Source organism: Ursus maritimus, unplaced genomic scaffold, assembly GCF_017311325.1.
Source record: "Ursus maritimus isolate PB19 unplaced genomic scaffold, ASM1731132v1 scaffold_11, whole genome shotgun sequence".
Classification (NCBI taxonomy): Eukaryota; Metazoa; Chordata; class Mammalia; order Carnivora; family Ursidae; genus Ursus; species Ursus maritimus.
This window is the reverse complement of record NW_024423453.1, coordinates 59,437,480-59,463,000: the sequence shown is the minus strand read 5'-3', so window position 1 is coordinate 59,463,000 and position 25,521 is coordinate 59,437,480. Positions and strand designations below refer to the sequence as shown.

At 39.8% G+C, this 25,521-nt stretch overlaps 1 long non-coding RNA gene across 3 annotated transcripts in view; it reads left to right on the top strand.

Moving 5' to 3' along the window:
* LOC103675918 overlaps positions 1 to 23,992 on the top strand; it is a 31,074-nt gene extending 7,082 nt beyond the window's left edge. Inside the window, exons 2-7 of one of the 3 annotated variants that reach the window (XR_005833922.1) lie at positions 4,593 to 4,683; positions 16,786 to 16,890; positions 17,023 to 17,240; positions 19,530 to 19,739; positions 22,146 to 22,268; positions 22,437 to 23,992. This is a non-coding gene — a long non-coding RNA (uncharacterized LOC103675918). Of the gene's footprint in view, positions 1 to 4,592; positions 4,684 to 16,785; positions 16,891 to 17,022; positions 17,371 to 19,529; positions 19,740 to 22,145; positions 22,269 to 22,436 lie in introns of all 3 variants that reach the window. The other 2 variants (XR_005833921.1, XR_005833923.1) reach the window with 2 other exon arrangements.
* The last annotated feature ends 1,529 nt before the right edge of the window (positions 23,993 to 25,521 follow it).

Sequence of the window (25,521 nt, the reverse complement as noted above, 5' to 3'; positions counted from 1 at the left end):
TATATTAATATATTTATTTTTTTTTTTTTTTTTTAACGGATGCTATAGTTACCGTATGACAGGAATTTGTATGTTGGAATACTTCCAGTTTGTCTAATCCTGGGTTCACTGAGGAAGAGGGTAGAGACTAGAACTGCATTGGAGGGACACAGGGGATGGCCAAGGGAGCATAGCTCTCTGTCAGGTACGGGGTCAATGTGGCGGACCATGACACGGTACCTTCGGCTAGGAGGCCCGCAGAGAGCTCAGAAGCAAGGTAATGGGACAGAAGAGAATTTTTGTGAATGCCTAGTGTGTGCCAGATGCTTCATATTTGTTACTTCATTTAATCTTGTCACAACGTGAGTGAGGTTGGTATTACTGTTGTTGTCAAGCTGGGATTCAAAGCAGAGCTTTCTAACCTCGGATTCTTGCTACTACATGCATACTCCTCACCAAGCTGTGCTAGCTTTCTGGGCCTAGAATATAAATCAGCGTTCTCAGACAGGATGCAAAAGGTCAGGGCCTAAAGATTTGTTAGGTTTTTAATTCTTCCTGGTGCCTGCTCTTTTAAAGGAGAACCCACTGAAGGGAGTTGTGTCCATGCTTGGGTTGCAGGTTAAAGGTGTAGTGCTCTCCCTGGGGCTCTCACCACTCCTTTCTGTTTTATGCTGCAACCAAGCTGAACCCCAGTCTCTAAGTGTCTCTTGAACTCCCTTGCCTTCAGGCCTTTGTAAGGGGACTTCTTTTGGCCTGAAATGACACCTTAACAAAAAGCTTTTCCACACTCCCGCTCACATCCCTCCCCACCCCCCATGTCCCTCCCTAACCACTGTGCTGGAATAGGTGCCCTGCTAGGTGCTGCCACTGCACCCCACACTTTTCTCTCTTAATTACCACTACATTGTAACTGCTTGATTTCTTTTTCCCACTCCTGGATAAAGAGGTACATGAGTTTGGTCTGTCTAGTTCATCATTATATTCCTGTGTCTAGTGTGTAGAAAGGGTTCAGTAACTATTTTTTTCAATGAAATGCTGAATGGATAATTGGATGGAGACTGTAAAGTGAGGATGAAAGGTAGACGAGGGGTCAGAGCTATGTCAACTGCTCTTCTTCCTTCTTCCTTACCTGGAGGCTCACCTTCCGAGGATAAAACTTTAGAGGTTTTATCTAATTAGAAAAGTGATTATTTTGCATGTTGTCATCAACAGCAGCAGCTGGTAGACTGTTGTTTCCCCTTTACTCTGCATCCTACTAGGGCAACTCAAGACAAAAGGAAAGTGATAGTTTAATTTAAATTGAGATTATTGTATCTACTGAAAAGCCACTCCCCTCCCCCCAAAAAAGAAAGAAATTAAGTTGTATTGAAATGGGAACATGTAGCCATGGGCAATTACTATCTGTAACTAAATTTCAATTTTAACTGTGTCTGGCTGCCAAGAACTCAGGTTAAATTAGAATCAGTGACCTATAAATTATAGGATAAATCTCCTATTACCTATTCTGTAAACATTTAATCACCTCTTTTCAAAGAAGAACACCAATGGTAGTACTTTTAAGTCAAAAATGTATTTTATCTTTTAGAAAAGAATTACTATTTTGGTATTTTTAAAGTGTTGATAGTTTGTTAAGAAATTATTAATTTGTGCAGTGTTTATTAGTGATCTCTTACTGCATAAAAACTACCCCCAAATTTAGCTCTTTATTTTATTTTATTTTTTTTAAAGATTTTATTTATTTATTTTGACAGAGATAGAGACAGCCAGCGAGAGAGGGAACACAAGCAGGGGGAGTGGGAGAGGAAGAAGCAGGCTCATAGCGGAGGAGCCTGATGTGGGGCTCGATCCCAGAACGCCGGGATCACGCCCTGAGCCGAAGGCAGACGCTTAACCGCTGTGCCACCCAGGCGCCCCAAATTTAGCTCTTTAAAACAACAAACTGATTTCACACGGTTTCTGAGGGTCAGGAATCCAGGAGTGGTTTAGTTGGATGGTTCTGGCTCAAGGTCTCTCTCGAGGTTGTTGCCAGGCCGTGAGCTGGGGCTACAAGCATCTCATGGTTCAGCTGGACTTAGAGAATATGCTTCCAAGTTCACTCACAAAGCCAACAGGCTGGCCTCACTTCCTCATGGGCCACTGGTGGGAAACTTTAGTTCCTCGTCACAAGGGCCTCTCCAGAGAGCTGCTTATAACATGGCAGCTGGCTTCCTCCAGAGTGAAAGATCTGAGGGCAAGAGAGAGAGCTCGAAATGGAAGCCATAGTTTGGTACAATGTGGGAGCGGACTAGACAAGGGTGTGCATACTAAGAGGTGGGGGACTTTGAAGGCTTAAGAACAATACTGGGAATCAAGTATCTGGGTCAGAATACTAGTTTTTTCATTTGTTATTTGTGTTAACTCAGTTATGTAGTATTCATTATCATATGGTGAAATCTTTCAGAAAGAATCCAGATCTTAAATAATTATCGATTTCTGATTACCTTGCAAAGAAATACTCTGTGCACTGTCCTTAGCTATAAAATAAAGGAGTTAGACCAAATGATCTTAGTTCCTTTCAATATTAAAATTCTAGACTGTCCTGTGATGTTGATGTATGGTTGGCACTTTTAAATTTATAGCCTAGCGTAGAATACAGCAAACTAAAATTCTGCCTGTATACTTTTTTTTTCCTGACATGGATTACCGTTTCTATCATAAGCTTAAGAGATGGATAATTCCTAAGTTGTGCTCATCTGGAATAGAAGACTGTTGTCACTAGGGCTTCCATTCGATGAGGTTAGTAGTCTCCTATGGTGTTTTGAAGGCAAAATTCTTATTTAAAAGCCCTCTTAGATTTAACACTGTAGAGCTCTACCTCCTCATAATTGAGCACTGTTTTCAGACTCCCGGAATTCAGAAGTACTCTTCTGATTTTAACCGTTTATTTAAGAGGTGATTGGAGTGAATTTTATCTCTGACCCACTCTTGCATGGAACCTGTTCGACAGCATCCCACTGCTTTTAGTATTAAACCCAAATTTCTCAACTTATTACAAAGCCCTTTGTGAGCTGGCCTCTGCTTACCTCCACAGCTGCACAGCTGGTCAGGGATCTCTCTTCCATCTCAAACTACAGCTACAATGATAGTCTCTCCATTTCTGGATAGTCTCTCCATCTGGCAGGCCAAGATCTTTCACTTCTAGGCCTTCCTTCATGCATTACCTGGGACACTCTCTTTCAGCAGCAGCTCCCTTCTGCCAAACTCCAGATCATCCTTCAATTCAATTATACCTCTTGAGTGTTTGCTTCAGACCCCACCCTTGGCAGGGTTAGGAGGTCCTGCCTCATGCTCTCAGAGCACCGCATGCACTCTCCATTGTGGTACGTAGAACTCTGCTTTGTAATTGCTTCTTCAGTGGTCCGTCACCCCCATTAGACCAAATTTCTTAAGGGTAAGGGCCATGTTCTTCTCATTTGTGATTGTAGTCCTAGATGTTCATCGTGCCTGGCATGCAGGAGATGGTCAGTATTTGAGATAAATGAGTGAAAGTAGATTTCATATGTTCACTGCATCGTATGTTCACTCTGTGTTTTAAGCATAAAGAAGTTTGGAAGCATTGTGTAATAAAAGATATATTGCATGCGTGTACATAAAGAGAAAACATACTTGTTCATTGTTCAGTTGTTAGAAAAGGACAGAAGAAAAGATGAAATTTCCAGACCTCAGCAAGACGCAGTAAGGGACAGTGGAGAAATACAGGGTCTGGAATTAACTGCTGGATATGGAGTCTTGTCCAGTCTGTCATTCCTGGATCATTTATGGTGATGTCTCTGCATAATCTCTGTATTGTCTGTACCTCAGTTTCTTTTTGTGTGTGTGCAAGTCTGCTTATCTCCTCCAAGATGTCTGAAAAGGCTTCTAGACAGTCCATTACTTTAAAAAAAAAAAATTCTTACTTATAACTAATTTTAAAATATGTCAGGTAGTTCTGTCACTAAAAAATAAAAATCTTAGGAACTGAAGCTCCCTTCTTGCTACACACTGCCCCCAGTTCACCTCAGCTATGAAATTCTTTACCTCAGTTTTCCCTCATCTTTATGAGTTTCAGTGTCTTTCTACAGCTGGATAATGTGTGTAGAAATGGAGGTACATTTTCTTCCCCCATGCTTTAATAATTTCTAATTAACAGATCTTAAGAGGGGAGAATAGCTAAATGTTTTGCATAAGTAGTTTAGAGTTAAGTGGCTTTGCCCTTTTTTTAGGAGCTGGGATAGCAGGTTACACTGTTCTTTCTACATTTTTATGTGACCAAAGTGAGTACATTAACTCCTAGATAATAAACTGATAGCTGTTTGAAACTACCTATCTGCCCACTGATGCCGAGGTTTATATGCACCAACTGTAATGGGACTTACAGTAATACCTTGACAGATTTCACTTTTAAAGACTTTTCATGTCATTTAACCACACTCTGCTGAGAACTTGAGTCTTTCTTTGGTGGATTTCATGTTTTAATTTCATGAAATTGTAGCACTTGAAGGGAAATGAGAGTGTAGCCAAATCTCTCATTTTACATATGACAGGTGGGGTTCTCTGTCCCTCTTCTGACAGAGTTTCTTTTCATTCCGCCCCAGGTACGTCAAAGTGGTGCTCTAAGGGATTATCAGTATGACGAAAACAGAGGCTAGTTTGTCTTGAAGACCTCAGATTCCCACGTTGAAGGAGGTGAGATTCTGGGCGATGTTTTGCTGAATCTCTCTGGCCTGACCGTGATAGGTGTAGCTGGATAAGCAGGATCTCTGAAAGGATGTGAAGATGTGTGGACCAGGAGGAAGGGACATTTTTTGGGCTTGTCCAAGGCAAACTACAAGGTTTCTGTTCTTTTAGTTTACTGCTATATCCCATCATCTAGAACAATGCCTAGCATGATACACGCTCAAAAAAAGTTAAATAGAAATAGATATAAATATACAATAAAAATGATAGAAAGAGATTGAATTTGTTAAAAATCATTTTACACAGTTTGAGAAATAGATGACATTCCTATGAGACCAAGTCGTCAAAGACCATTCTCCAAAAAGAAATAGAATTAAAATTCAAATTTCAAAACTCCTTGCAGTGTGCTGAAAGGTATCTTTACCTAAGTAACAGTATTTTGAGCTTCTCTGAAGATCGGCGCTCTTGGCTTACATCTCCCCGGTGTGGTTCTCCAAACAGTCATTTAACGGAGGACCACACGTCCAAATAAATAGAAAATGTACCTGTTCATTGCTTGGTTGTTAGAAAATACCTGAAGGAGAGAGGAAGTTTCCAGGCCTCAGCAAGATGCAGTATGGCCCAGTGGGGAAATAGAAACTTTAGAATAACTAGGTATCTTCTCCCTGCCCAGCCCCTAATTCCTGGATCATTTAGGAGAATCCTCCTGCATGTGTCTCAGGAATCTATACCTCAGTTTCTTTATTTGCATGCAACTTGGCTTATGTCCTCTGAGGTGTCTGAAACAGCTTCAAGACACAGTCCATTACTAAAAATAGCCCACTTATAATTAATCCAAAGAAAACATTCAGAAGATGGTGCAAAGAACTTCTCTGTGGTTCCCGTCATGTGCCTACAGTGAGGGAAGGTTTCAATTTTCAGTAGTCTGAGAAGGTCTCATTGAGAAGATAATACTGGAAGAAGACCGGAAGGGATGAAGGAACAAGCCAAATGGATACCTGAGAGAGATGGCTCCAGGCCTAAAGAGCAGCAAGTATAAAGGCCCTTAGGCAGGANNNNTCCTGCTTGGTTTAGGAAAAGCAAGGACAAAAGGAGAGTTGCAGCTGAGAAAGTAAGAGGAGATCATTAGGGCACAGTAGTGACTATGGCTTTAATTTAGAGTGAGGTAGGAAGCCATTGACTGTGCAGAGGGGTGGCAAGATCTAATTTACATCTAAATAGGATCACACCTTCTGGCTTCTGGATTCATTATGGGAAGGAACAAAGATTAAAGCAAGGACCAGTTAGGCTATTTTTAATAATCCAGGTGGGAGATCACGGTAGCATGGGCTAGGATTAGGACAGTGGAATGGTTAAAATAGGTCAGAATATGGATATATTTTGATTATTCTTCAACTGTTATGGTTCCAAATAATCGAACCTATTGTTTTGCTTCCAGACTCTCTGTAAGTAGTTAAATTAATAGTCTGTAAAACAAACTCTTTAAATGCTATGGCAGCACACATTATTTTAAGAAGCTGTGTAAGCAATTACTTGGCAATTTGTTCTGGATTTTCATATACACAGTATATTTTCACATGGAACAACTTCTGTTTGGAAATAAAATCTCTTATGCAGCAATGGCAGTTTAGATGCCAGGATCAACTGAAAATGCCAGGTAAAATATTTTTTAAATCTTTCTAAATGCATCCATGGGTAACAAGAAAATAAAGAACACTAAGATCAAACATGGAATAGAGAGGGTCTGTTAACACCAACGCTGGGTTTTTGCCGTAAGGGCTTTGTTCAAACTCCAGGTACCCGAGTATCACTTATGTTCTGAATTCAAGGATTTAGGAACGGAAAACAAACTCAGGATCCACCCAAAATGGAGAGTCTAATAGTACCTCAAAACTTGGGATCCCCAGGGGTACCTGGGTGGCTCAATCATTTAAGTGTCTACCTTCGGTTCACATCATGATCTCAGGGTCCTGGGATCGAGCCCCCCCACTCAGCCGTGAGTCGGCTTCTCTCTCCCTCTGTGATCTCTCTTGCTTTCACTCTCTCTCAAATAAATAAATATATCTTAAAAAAAAAAAAAAAACTAGGCTCCCCAAAGGGTTTCATCCCCAAGGTGAGAGAGAACTAAAATTAACCCATTGCCATCACCCCGTGAAGAGAAACCTTCCTCTGCACATACCCCACACCATCTATCTAAGAAATTAGCCATTGTAAATTGACCATCACGCTGGTTTGCAGCCAGAATCCACACACCACCCGGATAGCTAGAAAACTCTCAAACCAAGAACTTAGTTTAAAGTGGTCCCAGACCAGTCATGTCACAAGGCATCTGAAAAGCAAATACACTCCTTTTTTTTTTAAGATTTTATTTATTTATTTGAGAGAGAGAGCACAAACGGGGAGGGGCAGAGGCAGAGGGAGAGGGAGAAGCAGACTGCCCGCTGAGCAGGGAGCCCAATGTGGGACTCGATCCCAGGACCCCAGGATCATGACCCGACCTGAGGACAGACGCTTAACCCACTGAACCACCCAGGCGCCCCAGCAACATCATTTAGTACTCCATTCTAGTTCCTTTTCTTTTCCTCAGTTTGTAATATTTGCCTACATTGACCCATTCACAAGATTTCACCTACACTAATAATTGTCACACCTAAACTTTTAGCACAGACTTGTTTTCTGAGCATTAGACCACAGGACCCTTCCTACTTGGAACTTCCGAGTCAGCATTTCCAGAGTGTAATTCATGTCTTATTGGGCAAAATCATTCACAGCAATTTACTCTCCTGCTTTGGATTTGAGAAGTGGCCGTAAGTGAAATCAAGTACATTCACAACCTGTTGACCACTAGGCAAATGACCTGGGATTAAGTAAACTGAAAAAGTCAAGATAAGGCCCATAGAAAAAGTGCCACAAAATGAGGGAACATGAGTTTGGAAGTTTTTAAGAAAAATAAAATAATAAATAATTTTTTTTTAAAGGGACTTTTCAAGAGTTAGGGGAAGAACATAAATGAATTGGGGTTGGGGCGCCTGGGTGGCTCAGTCATTAAGCATCTGCCTTCGGCTCAGTTCATGATCCCAGCGTTCTGGGATCAAGCCCCACATCGGGCTCCCTGCTCAGCAGGAAGCCTGCTTCTTCCTCTTCCACTCTCCCTGCTTGTGTTCCCTCTCTCGCTGCCTCTCTCTCTGTCAAATAAATAAAATAAGTAAAATCTTTTAAAAAATAAAATAATAAATAAATGAATTGGGGTAGGCTAATTACTATGACAAACAATTCCAAAATTTCAGGGGCTTTGTGCAATAAAAATGTACCTTCCTCTTGGGGCGCGTGGGTGGTGCAGTCGTTAAGCGTCTGCCTTTGGCTCAGGGCATGATCCCGGCGTTCTGGGATCGAGCCCCACATCAGGCTCCTCCGCTAGGAGCCTGCTTCTTCCTCTCCCACTCCCCCTGCTTGTGTTCCCTCTCTCGCTGGCTGTCTCTCTGTCAAATAAATAAATAAAATCTTTAAAAAAAAAAATGTACCTTCCTCTCTGTGAGTTGGTTAAGGGGCCGGGAAGGGACTCTGCCCCCAAGCAGGTCTCCCTTCGAGACCCATGCTCTCCCCATTCAGTGGCTCTACCACCCCCTGCAATCCAAGTGCTCTAGGATATTCTTTGCAACTGAGCTAGCAATTTAAGGATAAAAGAGCACATACCGGATGCCCAGGAGGTGTTTTAAGAGTCAGGTTTGGGGTGGTGAACATCCATTCTGCCCGATTTTATTGGCTAGAACTCAGCCACATGTCTATTGGTAGATGAATAGTTAAATGGTGTATTTGGTCCTTCAAGCCATGTTTCAGAAAATATTTGGTAACGGGAAAATGGAAAAAATAGAAGCTTAAGTGGGAAAAAAACATGATATAAAAGTAAGTGTACTCTTGTTCCAACTCTGTTAATAAGAGCAATAATATATTTTCACTTTTAAAAGACTATAAGGAGGGCACCTGGGTGGCTCAGGTCATGATCTCAGTGTCCTGGGATCAAGCCCCACATGGGGCTCCCTGCTCAGCAGAGAGTCTGCTTCTTCCTCTGCCTCAGCCCCTCCCCATCCCCGGGCTTGTCCTCTCTCTCTCTCTCTCTCTCTCACTCAAAGAATAAATAAAATCTTAAAAAAAAAAAAAACACTATAAGGAAATAAGTCATTAGCATTTTGATCTCTATCTGAATAGTGGGATTGGGAATCTTCTCAACATTTTTCTGTCTTATCTAAATTATTAATAATGAAAGTCTTCCTTTTTAAAATAAACCTTATCAAAAATGTTTAAAGAAAGAAAATGGTGTGTCTAAAGATTTCTATATTCCTGGAAATTACCTATCAGAGGATACTTAATGCATATTCGTTGATTGAACCAGTACAACTGAAAGGAATAATTAAATGGAAAAGCCTACTAACAAAATGTTAAGAGCAGTTATTTCTCTAGTGATGCTCTTTAAATGTGACAACTGATTAGCCAAATTACCACACTTTCTTTCTAGGATAACTTGATTTTAGTTTTATGACTTAAATCATATACTAAATGTGATACCAATACTGGGGAAGAACCTGTGTTAGCGTTTCCTGAACTTTATTCATCTTGGTACTATTTACACCATTTTTAGTCATACCTGGAGTAATACACATGTTATTGCTTTCATATTTTTCATTAAAATTATATACTTTTATCAACTTAAATTTAGCTTTGTACTAAGCAATACCAGTAAAATCACAGGATTGTAGTAGTAATTTTCTATACATATTAAAATAAATACATAATTATCAAAATAAAAAATACATGGGGTGCCTGGCTGGCTTAGTCAGTAGAGCATGCCGCTCTCGATCTCAGGGTTGTAAGTTCAAGTCCTATGTTGGGTATAGAGATTACTTAAAAATAAAATCTTTTAAAAATAAAATTTTGTTCTACTTAATCATCTCTTTTACCTCCAAGCCTACTACCCTTTAGAAATAACTGACCTACCATATGTTATATTTACCTATTGCACATTTTAGTTTCAAGCTTCTATGGTGGGGACCATGACTAACACAGGTTTTCCCCACCCAATAGAATATCTAGTTTTATGATTTATGATCTAGTTTTGTGACTCTGTTCATATATAGGTACCAAAAAGTGAATGTTTAATAAGTAGTATATACAAATGAACTTTTTTTAACAATTTTTTTAGGGGCGCCTGGGTGGCACAGCGGTTAAGCATCTGCCTTCGGCTCAGGGCGTGATCCCAGCGTTATGGGATCAAGCCCCACGTCAGGCTCCTCCGCTATGAGCCTGCTTCTTCCTCTCCCACTCCCCCTGCTTGTGTTCCCTCTCTCGCTGGCTGTCTCTATCTCTGTCGAATAAATAAATAAAAATCTTAAAAAAAAACACACACACAATTTTTTTAAACTGTGAATACTCTGGCTCCCCTACACCCACCCCATTTTCAATGGAAGCCCACTGATGTGACATAGAATATTTCTTTCTTCTTTTTTTTTAAGATTTTATTTACTTAATTTGTCAGAGAGAGAAAGCACATGCACGAGCACAAGCAGGGGGAGGGGCACAGGCAGAGTGAGAAGCAGGCTTCCCGCTGAGCAGGGAGCCCCATGTGGGACTCCATCCCAGGACCCTGGGATCATGACCTGAGCTGAAAGCAGACGTTTAACCAACCGAGCCACCCAGGCGCCCCGGCATAGAATATTTCTATGACAAAACAGAATAAGTTAGTTAATATATGGAATATTTTTAAGAAGTATTTATTTATTTAAATAATCGCTGCACCCATCCTGGGGCTCACATTCACAACCCCAAGATCGAGAGTCACTGGCTATCAACTGAGCCAGCCAAGCACCTAATCTATGGAATATTTTTTAAAGACCAGAATTCTTCGGTTTGCACCTAGCCAAAATAAATAAAATAAAGAGATATCTACTATTTCTTGAGATCATAATCCTATTCCCAGAGATGATAAGTAATAACAAGAGCCACAAAAGCTGGTCATTAATTTTTACACCTTATATGAGGTTTCCTTTTGAATGACAAAGAAAAGACGAACTGGGGGTTTTGACACTCACATAAAAAAATACAGAGGAAATTGTAGAATCTGTGTCTGGGGAAATCCTTAGGATAGAGACTTGTTTGGGATGATTTATGTGTTGTCCAAAAGTAAGGGTGTGGTCTCTGTTTTTTCTGGGTTTGTGGTCATTATTAAGTCTTGGTATTGGGCGGGGGGGAGGGCAGGGGGTTGAAGCCAAGTGTTAAGAAAGGGATGGGAGCAAGTCAAGACAGGGCAAAGTCAGCAAAATAATAGTTGAGACGCATAGCCAAGCAGAATGACTTTATAGGTTACATTAGGTAGGTTAAGGTGAAAAACCTACAATATTTTCTTTTCCTGTGTTTTTAAAAGAAAATGAGAGTCTTCAGCAAAAACCCCATCTACAAAGACTTAGGAGGATTTTGTAGAACAACAGCTGATTGATGAACATTAGCTTTCATTGTGAGGCACAGACTTCTGGAATAAGCACTTTCCTGAATACTGATGGCTATAAACACACTAGCTGGGCTATTTGTTATTATTACGAATTAGATGTGACGGAGTTTCTATTATATATAACTCATTCCATCATGTGATTTGACCATTGGGTGTATTTTAATTATTGAGCCAAGAAATGAATAATTGGAAAGGAGGACACCTAAGAAGAAATGCTAGTTCTTCTGGCTTTTCCTACCAGTGAGGAACTATAAATTGTTTTTCCCCCTCTTGTTATTTACAATAAATAAATAAATATTCATACATCTATAAGAAAAGGTAAAGAGCAAGAACATAGAGGGATGAAACACTCTGGATTGAGGGGCCACAGTAAATGTCCCATGTACCCCACGTGTTACATGCTTGGACCCTAACTCCTATTCTATATAGAGAGCTCCAGTGATCCCACGTCCCGGTGCACCGTTGTCCCTCTCCTCTAACAGTATCTGAGATTTTCTGTTCTTACGGCAGGATTTAAACAGCCTGTTTCACGTGTTACTCTGAATTGCTTCATCTTTTTTGAAGTTGGAATGTAAATTATAAATAACAAATGATAAATTTGGCCTCAGTTTTGAGTGATCTCATTAGACTTTAGATGGGAATCATAGAGACCCACAAATGTACATTTCAGCTGTTTTGATGCCGAGGAGTAATGGCTAGAGTTCATAAATGAAATAACAGGAACAAGTCTATCTTACACGCAGTCCCGGGGACACAACAGAGAAATGTAGCCCCTGGCCCGCTGTGGTCAGGAAGCTGGAGGAAGCCCTGAGCTGCGCTTCCTGGAGAGGCGGAGCTGAGACCCACTGTTAACGCTGAGCAGTTCCAACTGCATAACTGAGGGCAATCCTCACACTGCTCCGTGGGAAAACTATTGTTTGATTGTTGGTCTTTGTAGCCGCATGGCACCAAAGTACCTCTCCTCCGTTTATCAAGGTGCTAGAGTCTCTTGGCTTCATAAACTGTGATGCATGCTAACTAAATTAAACTATTTTACTTGCTTTGTTGAAAGAGGGTCACAGTAGCCCTGAGAGCACGTTGTACTCATAATAAGGATTTGATCCATTTCTACAACTTCCAGTCCAGGGTTCCCTTTACTTCTATCTCAAGTTGGAGACATGATTCAATTGTTCAATTTCATTAAGTAGTTGTAAACTGAACATGGGTGCTAGAGATACAGCAGTGGACACGATAGAAAAAAATCCCCTGCTTTCCCAAAGCTTATGTGCCTAGAGAGAAGGTACACATTAATTGTATAATGTGCATGATGATAAGAAATACTTCAGATCCAGTACCTGATTCCATGGAGGCACCTAACGCCCCCTAACCTAGTGTATCCAAAAAGGCCTCCTGAAAGACGTGGTGTTTTAAGAGAAGGCTGACGGACAAATGGGTGTTACCCCATCATGGAGGTGGTATGGGACGGAGCATGTGCAGAATGCCTGAGATGAGGCAGAGAAAAATAAGTCTTCACAGCTGGTGTGAGTGTTCCAGGATGGGCAATAGCTAAATCAAACCAGGGATTCTAGAAGTAATCCTGAAGGCAACGGGAAAGGGAGGGAAACAGATTGCCAGTGAGTGTGGATCGAGAGTCACAGAGAACCTTAGCTTCATTAGCTAGATACCCCAGAATATACTTCAGCTTAGAGTCCCTGCCTCATCTTATCTGATGATGTGAAGAATGCATAGATATTTATTTTCTAAGGGTAGACTGGAGGAAAGAGAAGCCAGTGCTCTCCTACTTGGATGCACTCCTTCAATTTCATCACTATATGTCCCTGCTGAGCCGCTGTATTCAAAGGCATACACACACGTTGTACCGCGTGCTACTGAAGGTTCAGTGGGCAAGGGAGTCTGTGTTGAGTGTCTGCTCACACGTGACACTCTCAGAGTTGTGGTTGTGGGAGGGCTTGTTGACAGTAATCCAACGGGAAAAGAGGAAGAACAAAATGAGATGGCCTGTCTGCAAGCAGACATTACACAGATGGCTTAATGTTTTAATAAACAACCAAGTTGATCTCGGGATTATATCGAAGGATAAGGGAATTTTGGGGTTTCGGTGTTTAAGAAAGATTAACCACAAATTTCAGTTTTATGCTACCAAATTACTATCTGTTGAAAGAGCCGAGTGCAAACAATATGGCAGGCATCATACCGGGAATACCAACGGAGGTCATTGTTCCTGGCCCGTGAGGAGGTTACAGACTAGTGAGAGCTATAGACAGAGGAGCAAATACATTATAGTTCGATAATAACTCCTACTAAAAAGGAGTTAAGGTAACATGGGCAACTTTGCACCTCTTTAATTTGTTCCTTCACCACTGCAAAAATGAGAGGAATGCCTTTCCTGATTTTTTTCTATTGACACAATTTTAAATAAAATGGTTGAAATCCAACACATTCCTGTTTTCTTCTAAAATTTTCAAAATAGAATAGGATGTCTAATAAAATTATAAAAATGATGAGTCATTTCCTGTTTGGGGAATTAATCTTTTGTTAATCAGAGAAGGAACAGGTAGCAAATTGCACTCTACAAATGAAATTGTTTTAGTCACAAAGAGACATTTTCAGTGTGATGAGACAGTTTTCTATCAGCACAGACAAAAGAAAATCGACCAATGGATGAAGCCCAACTTTATAAGACTGTCCAGTTTGCTTTCTTTTTTAAAAAGACTTAAATAACCTATTCATAGTATTAAGTGAATTTGTAGAGCTTTCTTCTTACATCCTATTCACCAATTTTCATATCTCAACATGAACAGGTTTTTGGTTGTATTTGAAACATGCAAAGGTATCATGCCTTACCATTCATATGTGATTTCATTGACATATTCATTTAATAAATATTGAGTGCCTGGCTATACCATACCGAAGATACAAAGTGCTGCTCTTAAGGAGTTTATAGCCTGGAAAATCTGAATGAAATGATTAATGGTCATAGCATTTTTAGCTATTCTTCTCACTACTACCTCTAATAAAAAATTTAAGATTACATTTTATAAACATTTTCAAATTTCCCTTTTTTTTGCTACTAGAACTGTGTGGAAGTGCTCTTTTTCTGGGCATCTTTTATTTAGTGTTATGCTATAAAGGCTCACATCATGAATTTATCAAGGAGATTCACTGCCATGATTGACCTCAGTTAATCCCTTATTTTAAAAAGGAAGGAAGGAAGGAAAGAAGAGAGTGGGGAGGAAGGGAGGAAGGTGTGTGCAAAAGAGAGAAACTATGAAAAGAAAGAAAGAAAGAAAGAAAGAAAGAAAGAAAGAAAGAAAGAGAGAGAAAAGAAAAGAAAGAAATGCTAATGAGGATAGCTATCCATGAAGCTCCTTATGGATAATGTATAACAAGAAAAGGGAAAAAAAATTAAGCGAATTTTCTGGGGAACAGCAATTTGGGAGCATAGAAAGGAGGAAAAGTGAAATATGATAAATAGAATTGTACAACAAATCAGGGTTATTGTTAACCAAAGTTGTTAACCAAGTCTGTCAATACAATCTAAAGAAAATCTTCAGTTACATATGTAAGGATTGAGAAGACCTTAAATCAGATGTTATCAAGAGGAAACAACTTACTGCAATTCCTTAATTCAGCATTAAATAATATTTCAGCCACCAATTGCCCTTGTGAAATGTACCAAGTGACTAGAACTATGTCTCTTGCCTAGAAATAGGTCAATTAAATAACTTGTTGCAAATGAATACATGATGTCTGATTTCATAAGCCATTTAATGCTTAATAACAGAAGCAAATCAAGGGAAAAAATAGTTCAAATCTGTTGAAGCTTTAGATTTTATTTACTGCTTTATTTTTGAAATCTCAGCATTACAAATCAGAATTTTTCATTACTTTTTTCTTTTCTTCAGTCTCAAGTGCCAGTTTATTGAATTCATTGTATTGCATATGTAATTTTTAAAGTGCAAATTGTTTTACTTCACCGGCTTTTAAAAATGTTGATTGCACAGATAGAAGGTGCTGTGAATAAGAATTCATACCTGGGGGGCGCCTGGGTGGCACAGCGGTTAAGCATCTGCCTTCGCTCAGGGCGTGATCCCGGCGTTCTGGGATCGAGCCCCACATCAGGCTCCTCTGCTGTGAGCCTGCTTCTTCTCTCCCACTCCCCCTGCTTCTGTTCCCTCTCTCACTGGCTGTCTCTATCTCTGTCCAGTAAATAAATAAAATCTTTAAAAAAAAAAAAAAAGAATTCATACCTGTGTACAAGTAGGCGTTTTTAAAAACTGTACATCCTTTTAGTTATGCATTCTCATACTTTAGGATTAATGAGGTGAAAGAGGAACTTTACCGTTTAGAGTTTCCATAAACTTGCATTTACTGATCACCCAGAGTTTAAACACAGTGATTTTAATAATACCACAACCCCACAACACAGCGGCTCCAAACCAGTCCTTTGCGTCATTTGGAACCTATCATCAATAACCCAGTTCAGAGCTTACTGTCATTTTAACTAAGATTCAGTAAAGTCCTTTTTATTTCTATAAAGTTGAAGAATAAGTGTTTCAAAGCATAAAATACAAGACAAGTATAAATCGAAGGACTGAATGCTAGAGTTTCGTGGGGAGTTTCATCATGCACATATTCACGTTCCGCAGGGAGACTAATGGCGGCGCTACACAGAGACCACTATTCATCAAACTCCATCCCCTTTCCTTCGTGCACACACAGCTTTAGCACATTACCCAGATGCTCTTAGTGGGATCATGTGACTGAGTTCTGGCCAATGAAAACTGTGTACACCACGTGCAAGCTTGGCGCCTACAATTCGTCTTGAACAGGTCTCCTAGGTTCTGTCTTGTCTTTTGAGCATCAGATGCCCAGAATTCAAAGAAAGACTGAGTTTGGGGGGAATGGAAGAGGTACCCCGAGGCCGTATGTGGTATAGATTTCCTCCTCTCCTTCCCACTGCACTTGCACTGGATAGTGACTTGAGCAGGAAATGAACCTACATTGCACGAGGTCCCTGAGGTTTGGGGTTGTTTCTCATAGCAGTTAATAGACGATGTGTAATACAGTTAGTAAAAGGGAGGTAGTGCGTAGGAGAATGAGAAAGCAAATATCCTCGCTTTATAGTTTGCCACTAATGCTTTATAGCTGTGTGGAAATGAATATAGCAATAGCAAAGCCACGTGATGTGAGTGCCAGACACAAACAAAAAGTTACCAAACCAATAGATTAAAGTTCAAATATAGTTGAGTATTTTGGTATCATCTGGTTTTTTTTTTTCTTCAACCAAGTTCTGCATTTATGTGTCACATTTCCGCAAACATAGATAGCCGCTGACTTGCCCTTGGGGAATCAGTTGTTCATTTCTTCCACTCACGACATTTCCCCCTTGATTATGTAGCTTCATTATCCTGCATTCCTTTTCCAAGTTGCTCAAATTATTTTGTTTTTCATATATTGTTGATAACCGCCTTTTTGAAATCAATGAATTTGCAAGGGGAGGGGGGAAGATAGAATCCATTATTTCAGCATAGAAATAAAAGCCAGTTTTTAAAAATTGTAATTTTTTATTGTTAAAAATTAATATTTCCTTCTGGTTTTTTTCCTACCAGCTATTGCAGTATGTTATAACGCTATGGTAATCAAAACCGGAATGGTGATGATACTGCAACAGACAGATCAATGGATTGAAGTCAAAGACCCAGACGCATATTCAAGTATATATAAATGTCACTATTCCGTATACTAAATGTATACAAAAACATATATATGTATATATGTTTCTGAGCCTCCTGAGTGAACATCTTTTGTTCTCTATATTCTGTTTTATTCCCTTTTCTTTTCTGCAGATCTATTTTAAAACCAAAGTGCTATAGCAAAGCCTCCAAAAAGGCTCCCAATGTTCCCCACCTCCCAGTTCACACCCTGGCCTCTTGGATCACTTGCTCTGGGGAAGGAGGCTGTAGTAGGAGAGGATGCTCCCAGCAGCCTTTGGAGAAGCCCTCGTGACTAGGAACGAGAACCCCAGCTGACAGCCAGCAAGTCAATGAGGGCTGCCAACAAACATGTGAGTGAGCTTGGAAGGGGATCTTTCTGCAATTGAGCCTTCAGAGGACCGCAGTTCAAGTGACCGCTGACCCAGAACTGCTCAACTCTGCCACTCCCAGAGTCCCAACTCTCAGAAACCATGTGAGATAGTAAGTGTTTGTTGTTTTAAGCTGCTTTGCTAAGTTTTGGGGTAAGTCGTTGCGCAACAGATAATTAAAACACATAGTGTATAAATAAAATCAATAAAACCAACCCGGTCGATGACTAGTAAGTTAGATGCTTTGACGGGTTTTGACACTTCTGTTTCATCTTAATTGTTTGCCACAAAAGTAATCCCTTTGGGTAAAACATGCTAAGAACAGTTCCCAACAGGACTTTAGAAAAATTAACAATTAGCTTTGGGAACTAAAGTGTAACCACAGCATTATTTTCCATTTTATTAAACTCATTAAATGGTATTGCAGTGTATTTGTTTCTATTAAAAAACATGGTATTCGACTCTGGGAGAAAACCTCTTGCAAATTAGTCTGAAACTATCATTTCTTTCTAGCGATGTCTAATAATATAATAATTGCTTAGCAGAAGTTCCTAAGAGATGGACTGACTTTAACATATATTTAAGCATAATGTTTCGACAAACAAGTTCTTTTGCGGTATTTGAAGATAGTTGTTCTCGTGCACCTCCTCCTTTATATCTCTAAGATGGTTTGCAATCTCTGTCATTTAGTATACAGAATAGTGACATTTTCTTGGTCGAAACTCAAACTTCAGTAGAGTACCTATGTGAATTCTAACAACTTCTGAACTAGTGAAGCCCTACATAATGAAGATTTATCATGTGTAGGGGAACTGGAAAAGGCTAAAATCCCAAGTTATGAGTCAAGGCGGTAGTTCCAAGCAGCTCGTGTACTTGCCAGGATTACGCCATGAGCGTTCTCCATGCTCCACTAAGGTTGGAATTCAACTATTGGTACTAACTTGTCTCAATCTTGGCCACAGTGGTAATTTCATTTTCCTACTTGTTTTCCCTCAATGAGAATGACTAGCGGCAATTGATTTTTCCATGTAGAGAAAGAAGCAAATTGAATCCCTACTTCACAATCTAAAAAAAAGGAAAAAAAATCTACATGAATCAAGGGCTTACATACGAAAGGCAGAACTTTAAGACTTATTTTTTTAAAAGATTTTATTTTTTATTTATTTGAGAGATAGAGGGAGAGCAAGTGAAAGAGCATAAGTAGGGGGAGTGGTTGAGGGAGAGGGAAAAGCAGCCTCCCCACTGACCATGGAGCCCAACGTAGGACTCGATCCCAGGACCCTGGGATCATGACCTGAGCTGAAGGCAGATGCTTAACCAACTGAGCCACCCAGGCATCCAGAACTTTAAGAATTTTAAAAGCAAATGTAAAAATTATCTTTATGACCTTGGAAGAATTTCTTCATCAAAACAAAAAAACTGCAAATTATAAAAGAAAAGATTAGAAAATTTACATCATGAACTATTCTCTCTCCTTTTTACTTTTAAATATTTTATTAGTAACAAGAATTTTTAGCGGGAGAGATGTGATTTAATACGTTTCATTATTTTTGCAATTTGGGTACAAAATTTGTTAATACAGAGTCAGGGATTGGGCTCCAAGACCAATTTGCATGTGTGTGTGTGTGTGTGTGTGTGTGTGTGATTCTTAGTTGTTATGACTGTCCTAGCCTTATTTTCCTCATTCATATTTTTCTCAATTATTTTCTTAATTATTGTTTTCTTTTTGTACCGTAGTATCTTTGTAAGTTACATCGAAACTGATAAAGTAGGGAATAAATAAATAAATTAGTTGAACACACCATCAGATTCAATTTATGCTCCCAACAAATAAGCATTTATAACTCAAGCCTTCAAAAGATTGTAACAATTTCATAATGAACAATGGATAATTTATGGAAACTTTATGACAGCAATGAACACAATTATGGGTAAATTGTCTCCAACAAACAAAATTGTGGAATATCTGAATTCCCTATAATCTCAGAAACAGAATACCAAAGCTATCAGTAAGAGATAATATTTTCTGGTCATCTAAAGATTCAATTTGTCAGGTTATCTCATTAATTTTATCAGGTTGTGTCTTCTATTGCATTTGCTAAATGGAAGAGTACCTACTCAGACTTTTCCTGAGGTTTCCGTAAGCCTTCTCAGAATCCCAGGAAGGATAAGGGACCAGCTTTTGTTCTTCACGATTCAATTTTGTTATATGATGCAGAAGTTGCAAAGCTTTCATCAACAATTACTGACTACTTTCATTGTCATCCCCAGGTGGGAGTTCTGAAAGACTGTTTGAAATTCGTTCGAGTAACAGAGGAGAGTGCACAGAGCAGCCTTCTGTATTAAACAAAGAATAAGAGAAAAATATTCACTTCCATCCAAGGTACAAGCAACAGAGCATCAACACAAACAAAGCAGGCATAAGCCAGAAAGCCTTCAGGAAACCCATGGAAGGAAGATCAAAATCAGATTCTTTAGAAGGTGAGTAGTATAAAGAAAATGCAGTGTTATTTGCAAAAGAATTTTTATAAAAGAAAGACAAGTCTGAATAGACTATTATTAGCAAGACACTTCTTCACCAACTGAGTTTCAGACAGTGGTTCAAGTTGTAAGGACTCCGGTGGTCCCACAGGCGACGCTGAGCGGGAGAGTTCACAAAAATATTCTGCTGCTGGCATATTCAGACCCAAATCATCCTCAGTCAGTAAATTCCTAAAACCTAATTTATTGAAGAATCATGAGAATCTCATGCTTTTTTTTCTAAAAAAAATTGAGATGGATTATGGATGAAAGTATAGTAGAAAAAATCCACAGATTGCTTAATAATCACTTGTTGTACTTAACTAATGTCATTATGGCAGTTGAGCAAATTCTAACCCCAGGGTGAAAAGCCCACATCATTCCAGACTCATTCATACTTCTCAGAGGCCTAAGTATTTTATATCAATATCACTCTAGTTTAAATGTATAAAATGATTTACTTCTTTGACACTAAAAAAGTGAAATGTCTAATTAGAGAATATATTCAAGATTTATGATGACACCTGACAGATAATACAAGGACTTCCTAAACTTAATGCACTATTATAAATTGTACCAATTGATCATATTAGCATAAATGTCAAAGTAAGATTCTGAATACCTGAAAGGAATATTACTTTGGGAGGGAAGAATATAATCAGTAAATAGTACTCCTGTGATCACCGTTACGGTGGCTTGCATATTCCGGGCCATCTGTCTTTCACAACACGTGGTAGGGTTGTATTTCCCTGTGTGCTCGGGATTAGGTGTGGCAAGTAATTTCTCCGGCTGGGGAAAGTGAAAGAGGCAGTGTCTCCTTCAGCACATCCGTTTTTCCCTCTGGCTTTGTGATTGACCGTATTTAAGACGGCAGCTGCTCAGACAGCTGGGACGCCTGCGAGATTATCAAAGGCAGGGTCCAACTTCCAACCGGCAATAGAAATAGAGCAGAAACAAGAAGTAAACTTTATGCTTTCAGCCACTAAGATTTTGGAGTCTGTCACTGTGTCGCAACCTAACCAATCTTGCTACGATACCATATACAAAAGTATACAAAAGCATCATTATCAAGAGTGAAATAAAGAGGGTTTTGGCCTTTATTCTGTTTGAAGAACCAGTAGGAATTGTTAGGAGAAGGTATTCCAAATTGTGTCAATTTGTTGGAAAATAACAAAGAGGTGGCAGGTGGAGTAGGGGGATAGATGGTGCGTATTATGAGACACAATTGAAGGGAAAAAAGTAGCCATGTCAGGCAGGCTGTCATGCGTTCTTCTGCATTTATTTATATTAAATGAATAGGAAAAAAATATTAAGAGTTTATTTTTGAAAGGAATTGATTCCCATACCTTTTGGGCTCTGGTATTTATCCTCCTGATAGAAATGAGCCAGGGTAGCAATTTGGGGGTCTATTTATTTATTTATGGTTGTCAAATGATCCTTTATTGAAATATTTTCCTTCGTAGTTCTTAACTGCTTGGGCATTCCGCTGCACCACTGTTGATGTCATCTATGATGTCATGAGGGTGGTGCCCATCAACATTACAGCCCACAGACTGGGCAGCCCCCAGGATCTCTTCAATAATTCCAGAGAGTTCTCTGGCTAAAGATTGGTGTCACATCTGTCAGGCAATATTGACAATCTCATCAAAAGTGATGCTTCCACCGTGCTTAATGTTTTTCTGCTTTTTAAAAAAAGATTTTATTTATTTATTTGAGAGAGAGAGAGTGAGAGAGAGTATGAGTGGGGTGAGGTGCAGAGGGAGAAGCAGACTCCCCGCCAAGCAGCAAGCCCAAGGCGGGGCTCGATCCCAGAATCCTGGGATCCTAACCTGAGCTAAAGGCAACGCTTAACCCATTGAGCCACCCAGGTGCCCTAGCACTTATTTATTTTTAAAACTCAAACCATATGGTAGATACCATTGCCTTGAAAGTTTTTTATTATGTTAATTTTATGAAGGAAGGAACCTTATAATCTTGTTCAAAGCTCTGTCCCAAGTATCTAGAATAGTACACATAATAAATAGACTTAAAATAAATATTTTTTGAATGAATGAATGAATGAATGAATGAATGAATGAATGAATGAATCTATATTTTTGCTAGCAGTTTTCATGAACTGCAAGGTCAGTGTTAGTTAACAGTCTGAAGTGGCTCTCCCAAAACCCAAATGCCGTTTTAAACGTCAAGCAAAGAAGTAAAAGTATCCTCCACTTTCTGAAAGTTCAGGAAATACCCACATTTTTTTTAATGAAATACCTACATTAATAATACCGGACCTGTTTTCACTAACTGAAAGAAATCCGAAGAGGATCTGGCTTTTACAAAAAAGGCGGAAAGCGGAAACGGCGCTGGCCATTTGTTTTGCAGGGAGCTGTTACAGAGGCAGCGAGCACCCCGAGCAGGGAGAGTGGCCCCCGGCCCCGCCGAGTCCTGCCCTGGGATCGACACTCCGCACGGCAGCATCAAGCCACAATAGCTTTGACCGTGTCTGTGAGCATCTGGGTTTTATCTCGATTTATTTTGGGCATACACTGGCAGTGTGTGTCCTAAGGAATCAGAAAAGCTTAAGAAAGATTATGTTTTGGATCTGGGGGTGCTCAAAAAAAAATTTTCCATGTAAATTAATGGTAATTACTTCTCCACTTTCCATCATTTCAGATAATAAAAGGCTTCAGGGGTACACCCTACTTTTGGATAGCAGAGGAGCCTGTATCATGTCTAGGACAAACGAAGACCATGATTCATCCTACTCTTCTTAACCTTCTGGAGTATAACATTGAGTTAAATTCGAGTATCTCACACCAAGACAACGTTAGTAAACTCAACTGCAGTGTTGCCCTAACTTCTTATACCATGGTGACCCCAGAAAATGATAACATTTGTAGAATACAGGTGAGGGGAAAACCCTTGCTGGGCCACCCTCAGGGCTGAGGGACTAAGACACTGTCAAGAACTAACCTATTTTCTTAGAGAATCTTTAATTTCTAACCCAAGTTGCTGTTCAAACACTGATAATGAGAGAATATTTACGTGACAAGGGAAAGAGACTTTTTTAATGTTACAGATCACCCCCATACGCGGAAGAGAACATAAAAACGAAGAGGGTGCTTCTCTGACCTACACACCAAGGCCATGGCACCCACAGGAAATGATAATCTTCTGGCACGCTTGTCATACACGGTTCGCACAGCTCTGCTCGGAAAAACTGGGATGGAAGGAGAGGACTTGACGCCACAGTATTAATAATTATACTCTCCGCAACGCATTAAGTACCTCCAATAAAAGGCACTGCATACATTAGTTTATTAAACCCACTTAGCCACCACATGGGATGCGTGTTGTTTCTTCTCCTTTCTGTTAAGGAAATTGAGGCTTAGAGACATTTAATGTCGTATTCACGTCCTTGTAAGTGGTAAGTGTCAGAGCCAGGTTTTGAATCTAGGACCCCAAATCCCATGTTCTTTTCTCTGCAAACAGCAAGACATAAGGAGCTTGCATGTACATAACTGTCTTCAAATGTTCATGGACCCTTAGGTGGCAGAGAGAATAGAAATTTCAACTCTAAGAGGTCAAGCTAGTACCTATGAGAGGAATCTCGAAGAAAGACAGGCTTTACCTCAGAATAAGGAAGAAATCTCGTGAAGGTAGAACTTCTCACCTCAGATGGTATTTAGCAAGTGATTACTTCTTAGATAATTTTGCAGGAGACTCCTGCTTGGATGACCTCTACTTTCGTCCAACTTCAAGAGGATGATATTATGGTAAGTAAAAAGCATGAGAAGATTCTGTTACAAATATCGTTCCTCTTACGTGAACTTTCTACGGAGGGATTTGTATTTTAGGCTAACTACATATGGATCAAGAGCTCAGATGAGCTCATTTGGGCTCTTGATCCAAGAGAGAAGGATCAATAATTCTCCAAAGAGCTTACAAGTACCTTTCTCAGAAGACTGCCCTGTTATTCGGGAGCTTTCAGGCCTGGTCAAAAATACATTCATTCTGAAAAATCAAAATACAGTCTGAAACCTCCCCCACTGGCAGGATTGAATAGAGCGAAGAGGATCTTTACCTTCCGCAAGCCTTCCCAAAGAAGTGAATGGACATTGATTAACAGGACGTCTTGAAATCCATAGATTGTCCTACTTTGAGGAATGGTTTAAGTAATTTTTCATGTGATCTCGTTGATATGAATAAAAGAACTGTATTCATTTTCAGATTTTCTCCTATTTTTTAAAAGATTTTATTTATTTGAGAGAGAGTGATCGAGAGAGAGAGAGCAAGAGAGAGCATGAACAGGGGGCAGGGGCAGGGGCAGAGGGAGAAACAGGCTCCCCAGTGAGCAGGGAGCCTGACGCAGGGCTCCACCCCAGGACCCTGAGGTCATGACCTGAGCAGAAGGCAGATGCTTAAGAACTGAGCCATCCAGGCACCCCTCTCCTTTTTTTTTTTTAACCCCCTTTTTAGAGGGAATAATATCTTTGTCATTTCCCCACCATCTCTTTCCATAAACACACTTCCAGTTTTTGCTTTAGAATAGTAACTACTCTAATAAATCAAGGGTTCTCTAAGAAGAATATCTTTATCCTTGAGAGAGCACAGGAGGATTAAAATAAACTATTTGCCACGGACCGGTGTAGAGAATATGGAGGGCCAGACAGCATCCCTTCTCTGTGCCTTTGTCCCATCTCGCCCTCCTCTTGACTTTCTTTAGGTTAGGACGATCGGTGCCCCATTGAACCTCCAGTCCCACAAAGAGTCTGAAATGATTTAGGAACTGCAGATGTTATCCGCTTGATTCTTCATTGTCCCAAACCGCAGGTGATTAAGAGACAAATCTGAACCATCCCCAGGAAGGAAATTCTAAATAGGGATGCGACTGTTCAACCACTCGCAAATGGTTTTCCTTGGCTAAAGGTATCCCTCCTTACAAGGAAGAAAGAGTGATGGAAGGCAGAGGGAATGTCCAGTGGATCTGGATTCCAGACAATTTTGTCATTAGTAGCAGTTGTTAACCATTTGTTAAATGAAGGTGAGCACAAAAATATCAATAAAATTTGCCGAACGATGTCTACCTAGATAAAATATCTGTATAATTTATTTCCTGTCCTGTTCTTCTTACTATTTTTAAAAAGCCAGGCACATAGTAGGTGATCAAAAAATGATTGTTGAATAAAAAATGATGTAGTGTGATTGGGAGATAATGGTAGAGATCACTGTAATTGAACAGGTAACTAGGATTTCACAACCCTTGATATCCATACTTGTGATAACTGCCTGGTTAAAACTGAAAGTCCTCTTTGTTTAGCAGATCCATTAGTAAGGATCCAAGACAAATGCAAAATACCTAATTTCGCTTCAAAACAATAGGGCCAGTGATCATGTCTTCTTTTTTAAAATGAATTATTTATTTATTTTAAAGGGAGAGAGAAGGAGAGAAAGCAGGGGAAGGGGCAGAGGGAGAGGGAGAGAGATAATCTTAAGCAAACTCCCTGCTGAGCACGGAGCCCAAGACGGGGCTTGATCTCCTGATCCTAAGATCATGACCTGAGTTGAAGTCAAGAGTCCAACGCTTAACCAACTGAGCCACCCAGGCACCCTGACCATTTCTTCTTTCGTGAGCCCAGAAACTAACAGAGTGTTTAAAAGCATACATATTCGTGATTCAGACTGCTGGAATCCAGCGCCATCACTTATTAGCTTTATCACGTTTCGCAAGTTTCTTGTCTAGGTTCCCTCATCTCTA